At 52.9% G+C, this 19,455-nt stretch overlaps 1 pseudogene; it reads left to right on the forward strand.

Annotated features, from left to right (window-relative positions):
• LOC148523985 (vang-like protein 1) overlaps positions 1-15,214 on the forward strand; it is a 113,022-nt pseudogene extending 97,808 nt beyond the window's left edge.
• Positions 15,215-19,455: the final 4,241 nt, after the last annotated feature.

Here is a 19,455-nt window from a genome sequence, read left to right on the forward strand (position 1 = left end):
ATTTAGTACAGTGCTGTATTGTTATAGAGTACAGTGTGTATTGTTATAGAGTACAATGCATTATTGTTATATAGTACAGTGTGTATTGTTATATAGTACAGTGCAGTATTGTTATAGAGTAAAGTGTGTATTGTTATAGAGTAGGATGGCCCGGGGAAGGGGCAGGATCGGGGGGGTCAGGCAGAGGTGTGTGATTCTGCTAACTACGTCTGCCTACACCAGGATGGGCCGGGGAAGTGGCAGGACGGGGGGGGTCAGGTAGAGGTGTGTGATTGTGCTATCTACGTCTGCCTACACCAGCATGGGCCGGGGAAGGGGCAGGACGAGTGGGGGGGAGCGGTAAGGCAGAGGTGTGTGATTCTGCTATCTACGTCTGCCTACACCAGGATGGGCCGGGGAAGGGGCAGGACGGGGGGGGGGGGGTCAGGCAGAGGTGTGTGATTCTGCTATCTACATCTGCCTACACCAGGATGGGCCGGGGAAGGGGCAGGATGGGGGGGGGGCGCGTCAGGTAGAGGTGTGTGATTGTGCTATCTACGTCTGCCTACACCAGTATGGGCCGGGGAAGGGGCAGGACGGGGGAGGGGTCCGGCAGAGGTGTGTGATTCTGCTATCTATGTCTGCCTACACCAGGATGGGCCGGGGAAGGGGCAGGAAGGGGGGGGGTCAGGCAGTGGTGTGTGATTCTGCTAACTACGTCTGCCTACAAAAGCATGGGCCAGGGAAGGGGCAGGACGGGTGTGCGGGGTCAGGGATAGGTCTGTGATTGTGCTATCTACGTCTGCCTACACCAGGATGGGCCGGGGAAGGGGCAGGACGGGGGGGAGGGGTCAGGCAGAGGTGTTTGATTCTGCTATCTACGTCTGCCTACACCAGGATGGGCGGGGAAAGGGCAAGATGGGGGGGGGTTCAAGCAGAGGTGTGTGATTCTGCTATCTACGTCTGCCTACACCAGGATGGGCCGGGGAAGGGGCAGGACGGGGGGAGGGGGTTCAGGCAGAGGTGTGTGATTCTGTTATCTACGTCTGCCTACACCAGGATGGGCCGGGGAAGGGGCCGGATGGGGGGGGGGGGTCAGGCAGAGGTGTGTGATTGTGCTATCTATGTCTGCCTACACCAGAATGGGCCGGGGAAGGGGCAGGATGGGGGGTGGGGTCAGGCAGAGGTGTGTGATTCTGCTATCTACGTCTGCCTACACCAGGATGGGCCGGGGAAGGGGCAGGATGGGGGGGGTCAGGCAGAGGTGTGTGATTGTGCTATCTACGGCTGCCTACATCGGGATGGGCTGGGGAAGGGGCAGGACAGGGGGGGGGGTCAGGCAGAGGTGTGTGATTCTGCTATCTACATCTGCCTACACCAGGATGGGCCGGGGAAGGGGCAGGACAGGGGGAGGGGTCAGGCAGAGGTGTGTGATTCTGCTATCTACATCTGCCTACACAAGGATGGGCCAGGGAAGGGGCAGGACGGGGGGAGGAGTCAGGCAGAGGTGTGTGATTCTGCTATCTACATCTGCCTACACCAGGATGGGCCGGAGAAGGGGCAGGACGGGGGGGAGGAGTCAGGCAGAGGTGTGTGATTCTGCTATCTATGTCTGCCTACACCAGGATGGGCCGGGGAAGTGGCAGGACGGGGGGGAAGGGGTCAGTCAGAGGTGTGTGATTCTGCTATCTACGTCTGCCTACATCAGGACGGGCCGGGGAAGGGGCAGGACGGGGGCAGAAGTCAGGCAGAGGTGTGTGATTCTGCTATCTACATCTGCCTACACCAGGATGGGCCGGGGAAGGGGCAGGACAGGGGGAGGGGTCAGGCAGAGGTGTGTGATTCTGCTATCTACATCTGCCTACACCAGGATGGGCCGGGAAAGGGGCAGGACGGGGGGAGGAGTCAGGCAGAGGTGTGTGATTCTGCTATCTACATCTGCCTACACCAGGATGGGTCGGGGAAGGGGCAGGACGGGGGGGAGGAGTCAGGCAGAGGTGTGTGATTCTGCTATCTACGTCTGCCTACACCAGGATGGGCCGGGGAAGTGGCAGGACGGGGGGGAAGGGGTCAGTCAGAGGTGTGTGATTCTGCTATCTACGTCTGCCTACATCAGGACGGGCCGGGGAAGGGGCAGGACGGGGGGAGGAGTCAGGCAGAGGTGTGTGATTCTGCTATCTACGTCTGCCTACACCAGGATGGGCCGGGGAAGTGGCAGGACGGGGGGGAAGGGGTCAGTCAGAGGTGTGTGATTCTGCTATCTACGTCTGCCTACATCAGGACGGGCCGGGGAAGGGGCAGGACGGGGGGAGAAGTCAGGCAGAGGTGTGTGATTCTGCTATCTACATCTGCCTACACCAGGATGGGGTGGGGAAGGGGCAGGACGGAGGGGGGTCAGGCAGAGGTGTGTGCTTCTGCTATCTACATCTGCCTGCACCAGGATGGGCCGGGGAAGGGGCAGGACGGGGGGGGGGAGGGGTCAGGCAGAGGTGTGTGCTTCTGCTATCTACATCTGCCTACACCAGGATGGGCCGGTGGAAGGGGCAGGACGGGGGGGTGGGGTCAGGCAGAGGTGTGATTCTGCTATCTACATCTGCCTACACCAGGATGGGCCGGGGAAGGGGCAGGACGGGGGGGGGGAGGGGTCAGGCAGAGGTGTGTGCTTCTGCTATCTACATCTGCCTACACCAGGATGGGCCGGTGGAAGGGGCAGGACGGGGGGGTGGGGTCAGGCAGAGGTGTGATTCTGCTATCTACATCTGCCTACACCAGGATGGGCCGGGGAAGGGGCAGGATGGGGGGGGGGAGTCAGGAGACTTCTACAGCATACAGTACAGTGTACTATGTGTCTCTGTCAGTATTTTACAAGCATTGAGACACACATTGTATTAGAGAGGTTCTCTAATGATGCATAATACTGAATGCGTTTGTTAATCATAATATAAATGGTAAAGACATTGGTACAGCTGAGACGTCGGCGTGTGGGGGGTTTGCAGACGTAAACCAGGCCCATGTCCTGCTGTTACCAACCCACATTCATCTTAGCGCAGTTGCTGCTTTGCATATTGTCGCAATGTACAGAAATGGCGCAGCGATTTGTGTCACAACCCAGCATCAGCCCCTCTGTATACACATAGCAGGCAGTATGGCTGCAGGTGACGGGATGACTGACGTTTCTCCTCTGTCCCCAGGCTGGTGGTCGCCGTACACAGCGCTTTCTCTCAGCTGCATCGCCAGGATGATGATCTGAAGTCTACACAAGCTGTACACCCAAGAGACGCCGCGCAAAGTGTATTCCCCCTCATTGCACAGAGTCTGCAGCGCTACCTGCACGCAACGCGCCAAGCTCACCTGTACACCATGGAGGGGATAATACAACATCTTACACAGTGTCTTACACACAACATATCGCCCCAGGTAACACAACGCACTATACACAGGCTCTGATCAGGTACCGTGCTGTCATTGTACAACTGCTAGAGAGCACCCATGGCAGAAATGCACAGTGGTCAGCCAGGATCACACACTTATCCAGCACTGAGCGGTAACGCACTTATCCAGCACTGAGCGAGAACGCACTTATCCAGCACTGAGCGAGAATGCACACTTATCCAGCACTGAGCGAGAATGCACACTTATCCAGCACTGAGCGAGAACGCACACTTATCCAGCACTGAGCGAGAATGCACACTTATCCAGCACTGAGCGAGAATGCACACTTATCCAGCACTGAGCGAGAATGCACACTTATCCAGCACTGAGCGAGAATGCAGACTTATCCAGCACTGAGCGAGAATGCAGACTTATCCAGCACTGAGCGAGAATGCACACTTATCCAGCACTGAGCGAGAATGCCCACTTATCCAGCACTGAGCGAGAATGCACACTTATCCAGCACTGAGCGAGAATGCACACTTATCCAGCACTGAGAGAGAATGCACACTTATCCAGCACTGAGCGAGAATGCACACTTATCCAGCACTGAGCGAGCATGCACACTTATCCAGCACTGAGCGAGAATGCACACTTATCCAGCACTGAGCGAGCATGCACACTTATCCAGCACTGAGAGAGAATGCTCACTTATCCAGCACTGAGCGAGAACGCACTTATCCAGCACTGAGCGAGAATGCACACTTATCCAGCACTGAGCGAGAATGCACACTTATCCAGCACTGAGCGAGAATGCACACTTATCCAGCACTGAGCGAGAATGCACACTTATCCAGCACTGAGCGAGAACGCACACTTATCCAGCACTGAGCGAGAATGCACACTTATCCAGCACTGAGCGAGAATGCACACTTATCCAGCACTGAGCGAGAATGCACACTTATCCAGCACTGAGCGAGAATGCAGACTTATCCAGCACTGAGCGAGAATGCAGACTTATCCAGCACTGAGCGAGAATGCACACTTATCCAGCACTGAGCGAGAATGCCCACTTATCCAGCACTGAGCGAGAATGCACACTTATCCAGCACTGAGCGAGAATGCACACTTATCCAGCACTGAGAGAGAATGCACACTTATCCAGCACTGAGCGAGAATGCACACTTATCCAGCACTGAGCGAGCATGCACACTTATCCAGCACTGAGCGAGAATGCACACTTATCCAGCACTGAGCGAGCATGCACACTTATCCAGCACTGAGAGAGAATGCTCACTTATCCAGCACTGAGCGAGAATGCACACTTATCCAGCACTGAGCGAGAATGCACACTTATCCAGCACTGAGAGAGAATGCACACTTATCCAGCACTGAGCGAGAATGCACACTTATCCAGCACTGAGCGAGAACATACACTTATCCAGCACTGAATGGGAACACACACTGATCCAGCACTGAATGGGATCACACACTTATCCAGCACTGAGCGAGAACGCACACTTATCCAGCACTGAGCGAGAACGCACACTTATCCAGCACTGAGCGAGAACGCACACTTATCCAGCACTGAGCGAGAATGCACACTTATCCAGCACTGAGCGAGAATGCAGACTTATCCAGCACTGAGCGAGAATGCAGACTTATCCAGCACTGAGCGAGAATGCACACTTATCCAGCACTGAGCGAGAATGCACACTTATCCAGCACTGAGCGAGAATGCACACTTATCCAGCACTGAGCGAGAATGCACACTTATCCAGCACTGAGAGAGAATGCACACTTATCCAGCACTGAGCGAGAATGCACACTTATCCAGCACTGAGCGAGAATGCACACTTATCCAGCACTGAGCGAGCATGCACACTTATCCAGCACTGAGCGAGAATGCACACTTATCCAGCACTGAGCGAGCATGCACACTTATCCAGCACTGAGAGAGAATGCTCACTTATCCAGCACTGAGCGAGAATGCACACTTATCCAGCACTGAGCGAGAATGCACACTTATCCAGCACTGAGAGAGAATGCACACTTATCCAGCACTGAGCGAGAATGCACACTTATCCAGCACTGAGCGAGAACATACACTTATCCAGCACTGAATGGGAACACACACTGATCCAGCACTGAATGGGATCACACACTTATCCAGCACTGAGCGAGAACGCACACTTATCCAGCACTGAGCGAGAACGCACACTTATCCAGCACTGAGCGAGAACGCACACTTATCCAGCACTGAGCGAGAATGCACACTTATCCAGCACTGAGCGAGAATGCACACTTATCCAGCACTGAGCGAGAATGCACACTTATCCAGCACTGAGCGAGAATGCACACTTATCCAGCACTGGGCGAGAATGCACACTTATCCAGCACTGAGAGAGAATGCACACTTATCCAGCACTGAGCGAGAATGCACACTTATCCAGCACTGAGCGAGAACATACACTTATCCAGCACTGAATGGGAACACACACTGATCCAGCACTGAATGGGAACACACACTGATCCAGCACTGAGCGAGAATGCACACTTATCCAGCACTGAGCGAGAACGTATACTTATCCAGCACTGAGCGAGAATGCACACTTATCCAGCACTGAGCGAGAACGCACACTTATCCAGCACTGAGCGAGAATGCACACTTATCCAGCACTGAGCGAGAACATACACTTATCCAGCACTGAATGGGAACACACACTGATCCAGCACTGAATGGGAACACACACTGATCCAGCACTGAGCGAGAATGCACACTTATCCAGCACTGAGCGAGAACGTATACTTATCCAGCACTGAGCGAGAATGCACACTTATCCAGCACTGAGCGAGAACGCACACTTATCCAGCACTGAGCGAGAATGCACACTTATCCAGCACTGAGCGAGAATGCACACTTATCCAGCACTGAGCGAGAATGCACACTTATCCAGCACTGAGCAATAACACACACTGATCCAGCACTGAGCGAGAATGCAAACTTATCCAGCACTGAGCGAGAATGCACACTTATCCAGCACTGAGCGAGAACATACACTTATCCAGCACTGAGCGAGAATGCACACTTATCCAGCACTGAGCGAGAACGTATACTTATCCAGCACTGAGCGAGAATGCACACTTATCCAGCACTGAGCGAGAACGCACACTTATCCAGCACTGAGCGAGAATGCACACTTATCCAGCACTGAGCGAGAATGCACACTTATCCAGCACTGAGCGAGAATGCACACTTATCCAGCATTGAGCGAGAATGCACCCTTATCCAGCACTAAGCGAGAATGTACACTTATCCAGCACTGAGCGAGAATGCACACTTATCCAGCACTGAGCGAGAATGCACACTTATCCAGCACTGAGCGAGAATGCACACTTATCCAGCACTGAGCGAGAATGCACACTTATCCAGCACTGAACGAGAATGCACACTTATCCAGCACTGAGCGAGAATGCACACTTATCCAGCACTGAGCGAGAACGTACACTTATCCAGCACTGAGCGAGAATGCACACTTATCCTGCACACTTATCCAGCACTGAACAAGAATGCACACTTATCCAGCACTGAGCGAGAACGCACACTTATCCAGCACTGAGCGAGAACGTACACTTATCCAGCACTGAGCGAGAATGCACACTTATCCAGCACTGAGCGAGAATGCACACTTATCCAGCACTGAGCTAGAATGCACACTTATCCAGCACTGAGCGGTAATGCACTTATCCAGCACTGAGCGAGAATGCACACTTATCCAGCACTGAGCGAGAATGGACACTTATCCAGCACTGAGCGAGCATGCACACTTATCCAGCACTGAGCGAGAACGTACACTTATCCAGCACTGAGCGAGAATGCACACTTATCCAGCACTGAGCGAGAATGCACACTTATCCAGCACTGAGCTAGAATGCACACTTATCCAGCACTGAGCGGTAATGCACTTATCCAGCACTGAGCGAGAATGCACACTTATCCAGCACTGAGCGAGAATGCACACTTATCCAGCACTGAGCGAGAATGCACACTTATCCAGCACTGAGCGAGCATGCACACTTATCCAGCACTGAGCGAGAATGTACACTTATCCAGCACTGAGCGAGAATGCACACTTATCCAGCACTGAGCGAGAATGCACACTTATCCAGCACTGAGCGAGAATGCACACTTATCCAGCACTGAGCTAGAATGCACACTTATCCAGCACTGAGCGGTAATGCACTTATCCAGCACTGAGCGAGAATGCACTCTTATCCAGCACTGAGTGAGAATGCACACTTATCCAGCACTGAGCGATAATGCACCCTTATCAAGCACTGAGCGGTAATGCACACTTATCCAGCACTGAGCGAGAATGCACACTTATCCAGCACTGAGCGAGAATGCACACTTATCCAGCACTGAGCGAGAATACACACTTATCCAGCACTGAGCGAGCATGCACACTTATCCAGCACTGAGCGAGAATGCACACTTATCCAGGACTGAGCGAGAATGCACACTTATCCAGCGCTGAGCGAGAATGCACACTTATCCAGCGCTGAGCGAGAATGCACACTTATCCAGCGCTGAGTAAAAATGCACACTTATCCAGCACTGAGCGAGAATGCACACTTATCCAGCACTGAGAGAGAACGCACACTTATCCAGCACTGAGAGAGAATGCACACTTATCTAGCACTGAGCGAGAACGCACACTGATCCAGCACTGAGTGAGAACGCACACTGATCCAGCACTGAGTGGGAACGCACACTGATCCAGCACTGAGTGGGAACGCACACTGATCCAGCACTGAGTGGGAACGCACACTGATCCAGCACTGAGTGGGAACGCACACTGATCCGGCACTGAGTGGGAACGCACACTGATCCAGCACTGAGTGGGAACTCACACTGTTCCAGCACTGAGTGGGAACTCACACTGATCCAGCACTGAGTGGGAACTCACACTGATCCAGCACTGAGTGCGAACACACACTGATCCAGCACTGAGTGCGAACACACACTGATCCAGCACTGAGTGGGAACACACACTGATCCAGCACTGAGGGGGAACACACACTGATCCAGCACTGAGCGGGAACACACACTGATCCGCCCTTAGTGGGAACACAGACTGATCTAGCACTGAGTGGGAACACACACTGATCCGCCCTGAATGGGAACACACACTGATGCACCACTGAACGGGAACACAGACTGATCTAGCACTGAGTGGGAACACACACTGATCCAGCACTGAGCGGGAACACAGACTGATCCAGCACTGAGCGGGAACACACACTGATCCGGCACTGAGTGGGAACACAGTCTGATCCAGCACTGAGTGGGAACACACACTGATCCGCCCTGAATGGGAACACAGACTGATCTAGCACTGAGTGGGAACACATACTGATCCGCCCTGAATGGGAACACTCAAAGATCCAGCACTAAGCGGGAACACACACTGATCCAGCACTGAGTGGGAACACATACTGATCCAGCACAGAGTGGGAACACACACTGATCCAGCACTGAGTGGGAACGCACTCTGATCCGCCCTGAATGGGAACGCACACTGTTCCAGTACTGAGCGGGAACACATACTGATCCAGCACTGAGTGGGAACACACACTGTTCCAGTACTGAGCGGGAACACATACTGATCTGCCCTGAGCGGGAACACACGCTGATCCAGCAGTGAATGGGAGGAACACACGCTGATCCGCCCTGAGCGGGAACACAGACTGATCCAGCACCGAGCTGGAACACACGCTCATCCAGCACTGAGTGGGAACACACACTGATCCAGCACTGAATGGGAACACACACTGATCCAGCACTGAGTGGGAACACACGCTGATCCAGCACTGAGTGGGAACACACGCTGATCTAGCACTGAGTGGGAGTGGGAACACACACTGATCCAGCACTGAGCGGGAACACACACTGATCCAGCACTGAATGGGAACACACACTGATCCAGCACTGAGTGGGAACACACACTGATCCAGCACTGAGCGGGAACACAGTCTGATCCAGCACTGAGCGGGATCACACACTGATCCAGCACCGAGCGGGAACACACACTGATCCAGCACTGAGTGGGAACACACACTGATCCAGCACTGAGTGGGAACACACACTGATCCAGCACTGAGTGGGAACACTCACTGATCCAGCACTGACAGGGAACACACACTGATCCAGCACTGAGTGGGAACACACACTGATCCAGCACTGAGTGGGAACACACACTGATCCAGCACTGAGCGGGAACACAGAATGATCCATCACTGAGTGGGAACACACACTGATCCAGCACTGAGCGGGAACACACACTGATCCATCACTGAGCGGGAACACACACTATCCAGCACTGAGCGGGAACACACACTGATCCAGCACTGAGCGGGAACACACACTGATCCAACACTGAGTGGGAACACACACTGATCCAGCACTGAGCGGGAACACACACTGATCCAGCACTGAGCGGGAACACACACTGATCCAGCACTGAGTGGGAACACACACTGATCCAGCACTGAGTGGGAACACACACTGATCCAGCACCGAATGGGAACACATACTGATCCAGCTCTGAGTGGGAACACACACTGATCCAGCACTGAGTGGGAACACACACTGATCCAGCACTGAGCGGGAACACAGAATGATCCAGCACCGAGCGGGATCACACACTGATCCAGCACCGAGCGGGAACACACACTGATCCAGCACTGAGTGGGAACACACACTGTTCCAGCACTGAGTGGGAACACACGCTGATCCAGCACTGAGTGGGAACACACGCTGATCCAGCACTGACTGGGAACACACACTGATCCAGCACTGACTGGGAACACACACTGATCCAGCACCGAATGGGAACACATACTGATCCATCACTGAGCGGGAACACACACTGATCCAGCACTGAGTGGGAACACACACTGATCCAGCACCGAATGGGAACACATACTGATCCAGCACTGAGTGGGAACACACACTGATCCAGCACTGAGTGGGAACACACACTGATCCAGCACTGAGCGGGAACACACACTGATCCAGCACTGAGCGGGAACACACACTGATCCAGCACTGAGTGGGAGTGGGAACACACACTGATCCAGCACTGAGCGGGAACACACACTGATCCAGCACTGAATGGGAACACACACTGATCCAGCACTGAGCGGGAACACACACTGATCCAGCACTGAGCGGGAACACAGTCTGATCCAGCACTGAGCGGGATCACACACTGATTCAGCACCGAGCGGGAACACACACTGATCCAGCACTGAGTGGGAACACACACTGATCCAGCACTGAGTGGGAACACACACTGATCCAGCACTGAGTGGGAACACTCACTGATCCAGCACTGACAGGGAACACACACTGATCCAGCACTGAGTGGGAACACACACTGATCCAGCACTGAGTGGGAACACACACTGATCCAGCACTGAGCGGGAACACAGAATGATCCATCACTGAGTGGGAACACACACTGATCCAGCACTGAGCGGGAACACACACTGATCCATCACTGAGCGGGAACACACACTGATCCAGCACTGAGCGGGAACACACACTGATCCAGCACTGAGCGGGAACACACACTGATCCAACACTGAGTTGGAACACACACTGATCCAGCACTGAGCGGGAACACACACTGATCCAGCACTGAGCGGGAACACACACTGATCCAGCACTGAGTGGGAACACACACTGATCCAGCACCGAATGGGAACACATACTGATCCAGCTCTGAGTGGGAACACACACTGATCCAGCACTGAGTGGGAACACACACTGATCCAGCACTGAGCGGGAACACAGAATGATCCAGCACCGAGCGGGATCACACACTGATCCAGCACCGAGCGGGAACACACACTGATCCAGCACTGAGTGGGAACACACACTGTTCCAGCACTGAGTGGGAACACACGCTGATCCAGCACTGAGTGGGAACACACGCTGATCCAGCACTGACTGGGAACACACACTGATCCAGCACTGACTGGGAACACACACTGATCCAGCACCGAATGGGAACACATACTGATCCATCACTGAGCGGGAACACACACTGATCCAGCACTGAGTGGGAACACACACTGATCCAGCACCGAATGGGAACACATACTGATCCAGCACTGAGTGGGAACACACACTGATCCAGCACTGAGTGGGAACACACACTGATCCAGCACTGAGCGGGAACACACACTGATCCAGCACTGAGCGGGAACACACACTGATCCAGCACTGAGCGGGAACACACACTGATCCAGCACTGAGCGGGAACACACACTGATCCAGCACTGAGCGGGAACACACACTGTTCCAGTACTGAGCGGGAACACACGCTGATCCGCCCTGAGCGGGAACACAGACTGATCCGGCACTGAGTGGGAACACAGTCTGATCCAGCACTGAGTGGGAACACACACTGATCCGCCCTGAATGGGAACACAGACTGATCTAGCACTGAGCGGGAACACACACTGATCCGGCACTGAGTGGGAACACAGTCTGATCCAGCACTGAGTGGGAACACACACTGATCCGCCCTGAATGGGAACACAGACTGATCTAGCACTGAGTGGGAACACACACTGATCCAGCACTGAGTGGGAACACAGTCTGATCCAGCACTGAGTGGGAACACACACTGATCCGCCCTGAATGGGAACACAGACTGATCTAGCACTGAGTGGGAACACATACTGATCCGCCCTGAACGGGAACACTCAAAGATCCAGCACTAAGCGGGAACACACACTGATCCAGCACTGAGTGGGAACACATACTGATCCAGCACAGAGTGGGAACACACACTGATCCAGCACTGAGTGGGAACGCACTCTGATCCGCCCTGAATGGGAACGCACACTGTTCCAGTACTGAGCGGGAACACATACTGATCCAGCACTGAGTGGGAACACACACTGTTCCAGTACTGAGCGGGAACACATACTGATCTGCCCTGAGCGGGAACACACGCTGATCCAGCAGTGAATGGGAGGAACACCCGCTGATCCGCCCTGAACGGGAACACAGACTGATCCAGCACCGAGCTGGAACACACGCTGATCCAGCACTGAGTGGGAACACACACTGATCCAGCACTGAGTGGGAACACACGCTCATCCAGCACTGAGTGGGAACACACACTGATCCAGCACTGAATGGGAACACACACTGATCCAGCACTGAGTGGGAACACACGCTGATCCAGCACTGAGTGGGAACACACGCTGATCTAGCACTGAGTGGGAGTGGGAACACACACTGATCCAGCACTGAATAGGAACACACACTGATCTAGCACTGAATGGGAACACACACTGATCCAGCACTGAGTGGGAACACACACTGATCCAGCACTGAGCGGGAACACAGTCTGATCCAGCACTGAGCGGGATCACACACTGATCCAGCACCGAGCGGGAACACACACTGATCCAGCACTGAGTGGGAACACACACTGATCCAGCACTGAGTGGGAACACACACTGATCCAGCACTGAGTGGGAACACTCACTGATCCAGCACTGACAGGGAACACACACTGATCCAGCACTGAGTGGGAACACACACTGATCCAGCACTGAGTGGGAACACACACTGATCCAGCACTGAGCGGGAACACAAAATGATCCATCACTGAGTGGGAACACACACTGATCCAGCACTGAGCGGGAACACACACTGATCCATCACTGAGCGGGAACACACACTGATCCAGCACTGAGCGGGAACACACACTGATCCAGCACTGAGCGGGAACACACACTGATCCAACACTGAGTGGGAACACACACTGATCCAGCACTGAGCGGGAACACACACTGATCCAGCACTGAGCGGGAACACACACTGATCCAGCACTGAGTGGGAACACACACTGATCCAGCACCGAATGGGAACACATACTGATCCAGCTCTGAGTGGGAACACACACTGATCCAGCACTGAGTGGGAACACACACTGATCCAGCACTGAGCGGGAACACAGAATGATCCAGCACCGAGCGGGATCACACACTGATCCAGCACCGAGCGGGAACACACACTGATCCAGCACTGAGTGGGAACACACACTGTTCCAGCACTGAGTGGGAACACACGCTGATCCAGCACTGAGTGGGAACACACGCTGATCCAGCACTGACTGGGAACACACACTGATCCAGCACTGACTGGGAACACACACTGATCCAGCACTGAGTGGGAACACACACTGATCCAGCACCGAATGGGAACACATACTGATCCAGCACTGAGTGGGAACACACACTGATCCAGCACTGAGTGGGAACACACACTGATCCAGCACTGAGCGGGAACACACACTGATCCAGCACTGAGTGGGAACACACACTGATCCAGCACTGAGCGGGAACACACACTGATCCAGCACTGAGCGGGAACACACACTGATCCAGCACTGAGCGGGAACACACACTGATCCAGCACTGAGCGGGAACACACACTGATCCAGCACTGAGCGGGAACACACACTGATCCAGCACTGAGCGGGAACACACACTGTTCCAGTACTGAGCGGGAACACATGCTGATCTGCCCTGAGCGGGAACACACGCTGATCCAGCACTGAATGGGAGGAACACACGCTGATCCGCCCTGAGCGGGAACACAGACTGATCCAGCACCGAGCTGGAACACACACTGATCCAGCACTGAATGGGAACACACACTGATCCAGCACTAAATGGGAACACACACTGATCCAGCATTGAGTGGGAACACACACTGATCCAGCACTGAGCGGGAACACACACTGATCCAGCACTGAGCGGGAACACACACTGATCCTGCACTGAGCGGGAACACACACTGATCCAGCACTGAGCGGGAACACACACTGATCCAGCACTGAGCGGGAACACACACTGATCCAGCAATGAGCGGGAACACACCGAGTGGGAACACACACTGATCCAGCACTGAGTGGGAACACACACTGATCCAGCACTGAGTGGGAACACACACTGATCCAGCACTGAATGGGAACACACACTGATCCAGCACTGAGTGGGAACACACACTGATCCAGCACTGAGTGGGAACACACACTGATCCAGCACTGAGTGGGAACACACACTGATCCAGCACTGACTGGGAACACACACTGATCCAGCACTGAGTGGGAACACACACTGATCCAGCACCGAATGGGAACACATACTGATCCAGCACTGAGTGGGAACACACACTGATCCAGCACCGGGTGGGAACACACACTGATCCAGCACTGAGTGGGAACACACACTGATCATTTTTGCATCTGGTCACAAATGTAGGCAATCTTATTCCCTCAATCCATTCTCAGCAAGGAGACCATTTTGCCCACCTCCCATTAGACTTTGACAACTTCTGCAGGTGCCACAATGCTGCCAATTCATGTAGGTGTATGAGGCCACAGAAAAGCATTTGTGCTCTGTATGTGCCACACATGGTGCCGTAGGCCTAACTCACTGACACTTCTCATTCTCTCCTGCAGGCCTTTCTGAAGCAGTACCTGCGGCCTGGGCCCCCCTGCCAGTATTTTGGTGCCCACACATCTCTGTGGACTTTAGTAAGTGAGGAGTCTGTCACAAAAGCTCTTTACTCAAACTTGACATTCTGCCTCCGCAGCTCAGACACTCAGCTTGTGGTGAGTGTGAGTGGAATTCCCAGTCTGACACTCAGTGAGTCCTTCATCCCACCCAACTCTCATCGCTTTGTTTTGAAATCATATCCTCGGCCGCTGGACACATCAACCATATCTCCAGCCTGAAAATCTTGACTCCCAAATCTCCCCTGGCCTAACTCCGCAGCTCCCATATATCCTCTGGCCTGACGTCCCAGCTCACAGACCTCCTCCAGCCTGATGTCCCAGCTCACAGACCTCCTCTGGCCTGATGTCCCAGCTCACAGACCTCCTCTGGCCTGATGTCCCAGCTCACAGACCTCCTCTGGCCTGATGTCCCAGCTCACAGACCTCCTCCAGCCTGACGTCCCAGCTCACAGACCTCCTCCAGCCTGATGTCCCAGCTCACAGATCTCCTCTGGCCTGACGTCCCAGCTCACAGATCTCCTCTGGCCTGACGTCCCAGCTCACAGACCTCCTCCAGCCTGATGTCCCAGCTCACAGATCTCCTCTGGCCTGATGTCCCAGCTCACAGACCTCCTCCAGCCTGATGTCCCAGCTCACAGATCTCCTCCGGCCTGATGTCTCAGCTCCCATATATCCTCTGGCCTGACGTCCCAGCTCACAGACCTCCTCCAGCCTGATGTCCCAGCTCACAGATCTCCTCTGGCCTGATGTCCCAGCTCACAGATCTCCTCCATCCTTATGGCCTAGCTCCCAGATCTCCTCTGGCCTGACATCCCAGCTCCCAGATCTCCTCCAGCCTAACTTGTAAGCTCCCAGATCTCCTCTGGTCTGATGTCCCAGCTCCCAGATCTCCTCTGGTCTGATGTCCCAGCTCCCAGATCTCCTCTGGTCTGATGTCCCAGCTCCCAGATCTCCTCCAGCCTAACTCCTCAGCTCCCAGATCTCCTCTGGTCTGATGTCCCAGTTTACACAACTCCTCTGGCCTGACATCCCAGCTCCCAGATCTCCTCCGGCCTGATGTCCCAGCTCACAGATCTCCTCTGGCCTAACCCAGATATTCTCCAGCTTGATGTCCCAGATCTCCTCTGGCTTGACGTCCTAGCTCTCAGATCTTCTCAGGCCTGACGTCCCGGCTCACAGATCTCCTCTGGCCTAACGTCCCAGTTCCCATATCACCTCAGGCCTGATGCTCCAGCTCCAAGATCTCCTCAGGCTCACAGATCTATTCCAGCCTGGCATTCATCACCCCCAGATATCCTCCGGCCTGATGTCACTGCTCAAAGATCTCCTCTGGCCTGACACTCTAACTCCCAGGTATCCTCTTGTCTGACTTCCCAGCTCCCAGATCGCATCCAGCCTGATGTTCCAGCTCCCAGGTCTCCTCCAGCCTGATGTTCCAGCTCCCTGAGTTCCTCTTGCCTGACATACCAGCTCCCAGGTCTTTTCCAGCCTGACAATCCAGCTTCTAGATATCCTCTTGCGCCAGGTACCAGCTCCCAGATTTCCTCTGACCTGGCATAATCTACTCCCAAAGCTGTGCAATGGAAAACATACACTAAGACCATACGCTGTTGTCCCATATAGCCTGAGGGCCTGATTCATTATGGATCGCTATTGCGATCACCGCTATGATTACGCACGCAGACCCAGCTTGAAAATTTGCAATCTCTATGCCGTCATGGCCCAACATAAGGATGCCCCCATTTCCCCTTTCTCACATCTGTAATACTTTGCAAAACAGCGAAACCATCGATAACAGTGAGTACCATCAGCCTCACGCACACTTGCACAGGCTCTGACCTTACACAGAAATTGCTAACCTCGTCGCACGCAGTGGGGAATCATGCTCCATATGGCATCGCAGTGACTAATTTATGCATGCCCCTGTAACGGCGTTCAAACGCACTAACACGCCTGCATTTTGCTCCCGTTAATCACTCTGCGATGGGTCTGCGTAGGGTCTGCATAGCGTCTGCGATGGGTCTGCGTAGTGTCTGCGATGGGTCTGCGTAGTGTCTGCGATGGGTCTGCGTAGTGTATGCATTGTGTCTGTGATCGCAGCGAGACCTTTGCGCAGTGCAATGTATATGCATGCGCAGAACACTACAATCGGCCGTCTGCGTGCATAACAGCAGTTGCGATCAGTAATGAATCAGGGACTGAGAGCGTCTAACGTACAGTAACTTACATCCAGCTCCCCAGCATCTACATATTAGGTTATCTGCTTTATGGGATGTAACTCGTAAATGACTCGTGTAACATATATACAGCCGTGACTTGTACGTGTAACGGGTTTCCAACTTTGTATATGACTCGTGTAACGTATATACAGCCATGACTTATACATGTAACGTGCTTCCAGCTGTGTATATGACTTGTGTAACATATATACAGCCATGACTTATACATGTAACGTGCTTCCAGCTTTGTATATGACTCATGTAACATATATACAGCCATGACTTGTACGTGTAACGTGTTTCCAGCTTTGTATATGACTTGTGTAACATATATACAGCCATGACTTGTACGTGTAACGTGTTTCCAGCTGCGTATATGACTCGTGTAACATATATACAGCCATGACTTGTACGTGTAACGTGTTTCCAGCTGCGTATATGACTCGTGTAACATATATACAGCCATGACTTGTACGTGTAACGTGTTTCCAGCTTTGTATATGACTCGGGTAACATATATGCAGCCAAGACTTGTACGTGTAACGTGTTTCCAGCTGTGTACATGGCAATTCTACATGTCCTGGAATACTATTATAGTTGCCCCCTGTCCCTATTTTGCAGGTTGTAAAGATCTGTCCCCGTAGCTGTCCCTATTTCTCACCATGGGGCTGATTCACAGATGGACGCTAATGCGATCACAACTGCGATTTCATACACAACGCAGCAGCGGAAATCTGCTAATGTCAGCAAAGATCACCCGAGCATAGGGACGCCCACTGCTGCCATCTTACCTGCGTGTGTAGACACATACCTGTGCAAATATCGGTAACATTGACGCACATTGGCGGCCATCTTGCCTTTGCGGCATTTCTGACCAGCCGCAGCTTTGGGAGCTCTCCTGACATGCAGCGCTGTACATGCACTTGCAGTGGCTAATTTATGCATGCCCATGTAACGGCGTTTATACGGACAAGCGCGCCTGCGTATTTCTGACCATTCCCCGTTACCACCCGCAAACGTCTGTCACTCACTCTGCGATGGATTCCTATGTGCGTCCAGATAACAATGCGATCGCTGAATGCGCAAACACATGCGCGATGGCAAACAATCGCACCGTCTGCGTGAAAATTGCGTTAGCGTCCATCAGGGCCTATGTCAGACGCACTTTGTACCATCTGTTATTCTTCCCTTTTCTTTCTTAATGTTTATTATATAAAATCCAACTTTCAGTAACAATGACTGCTGGGAATTGTAGTGCTCCAGTATTATGTCGTTATAGGCTCTCATGGCAGAGAAATGATGACTATGTGAGTGGTGATAACATTAGCTATAATGGGACAGTTGTTACATCACCGGGATCAGTATTAGGGACAATAAAGGCCATTAATAAAGGTAAAGACCCTGCGGCTGCGGAGTCCTACATGGTGCAGAAATAGCGGTCACTGTAGTCATACGCCCACGTCCACATTCTGCTTATGGAGATAAATATCAATTGTGACTCATTTTTAGGTTGTGCGAATCCACCCTGTTACCTCCTATTCAGTACAAGCACTCCACTCCCTCCATCATTTGTGCTGAGTACCCTCATATATGTCTTCTGACACACAGAGAGTGAGGGGACACCGGGACTGTCTGTATTACACCACGTGTCCTGAGAGTGAGGGGACAACGGGACTGTCTGTATTACATGTGTCCTGAGAGTGGGGGGACACTGGGACTGTCTGTATTACACCACGTGCCCAGAGAGTGAGGGGACACTGGGACTGTCTGTATTACATGCATCCTGAGTGTGAGCTGACACCTGGACTGTCTGTATTACTGTTGCCACCTTGTCTGGTAGCTTGCGAAAGGCCCCTCTCCACTTAATTAGAGTATAGGTGTCAGTTCCTATGAACCAAAACATCACCGAACGAAAAGGTATACAATTGTTAATGATCTGCAGGTTCCCGACAATGATTCCCAACTTTGCATTTAGACTGTTACATTTTTAATTATTTGTTACAGGCATATTTTATCAGTATGCGGAGTCTCTCAAAACATATGCAAACACCCACAGACATACACATTAAACCTGTTTTCCACACTCTGACTAAACCTTTGTAGTAATATAAATATATATTTGTGCGTATCGGAATTGTGCTGACGCAGAGTAGCATCCAAGCAATTTGTCATCAGACCATAGACGACTAAATAGTCAGATAATAATTGCAAGCGATCATATCCAATTATCTGACTTCGAAATGAGAGTGAGGGGACACTGGGGCTGTTTGTAT

Source organism: Taudactylus pleione, unplaced genomic scaffold, assembly GCF_031769625.1.
Source record: "Taudactylus pleione unplaced genomic scaffold, aTauple2 ptg000123l, whole genome shotgun sequence".
Classification (NCBI taxonomy): Eukaryota; Metazoa; Chordata; class Amphibia; order Anura; family Myobatrachidae; genus Taudactylus; species Taudactylus pleione.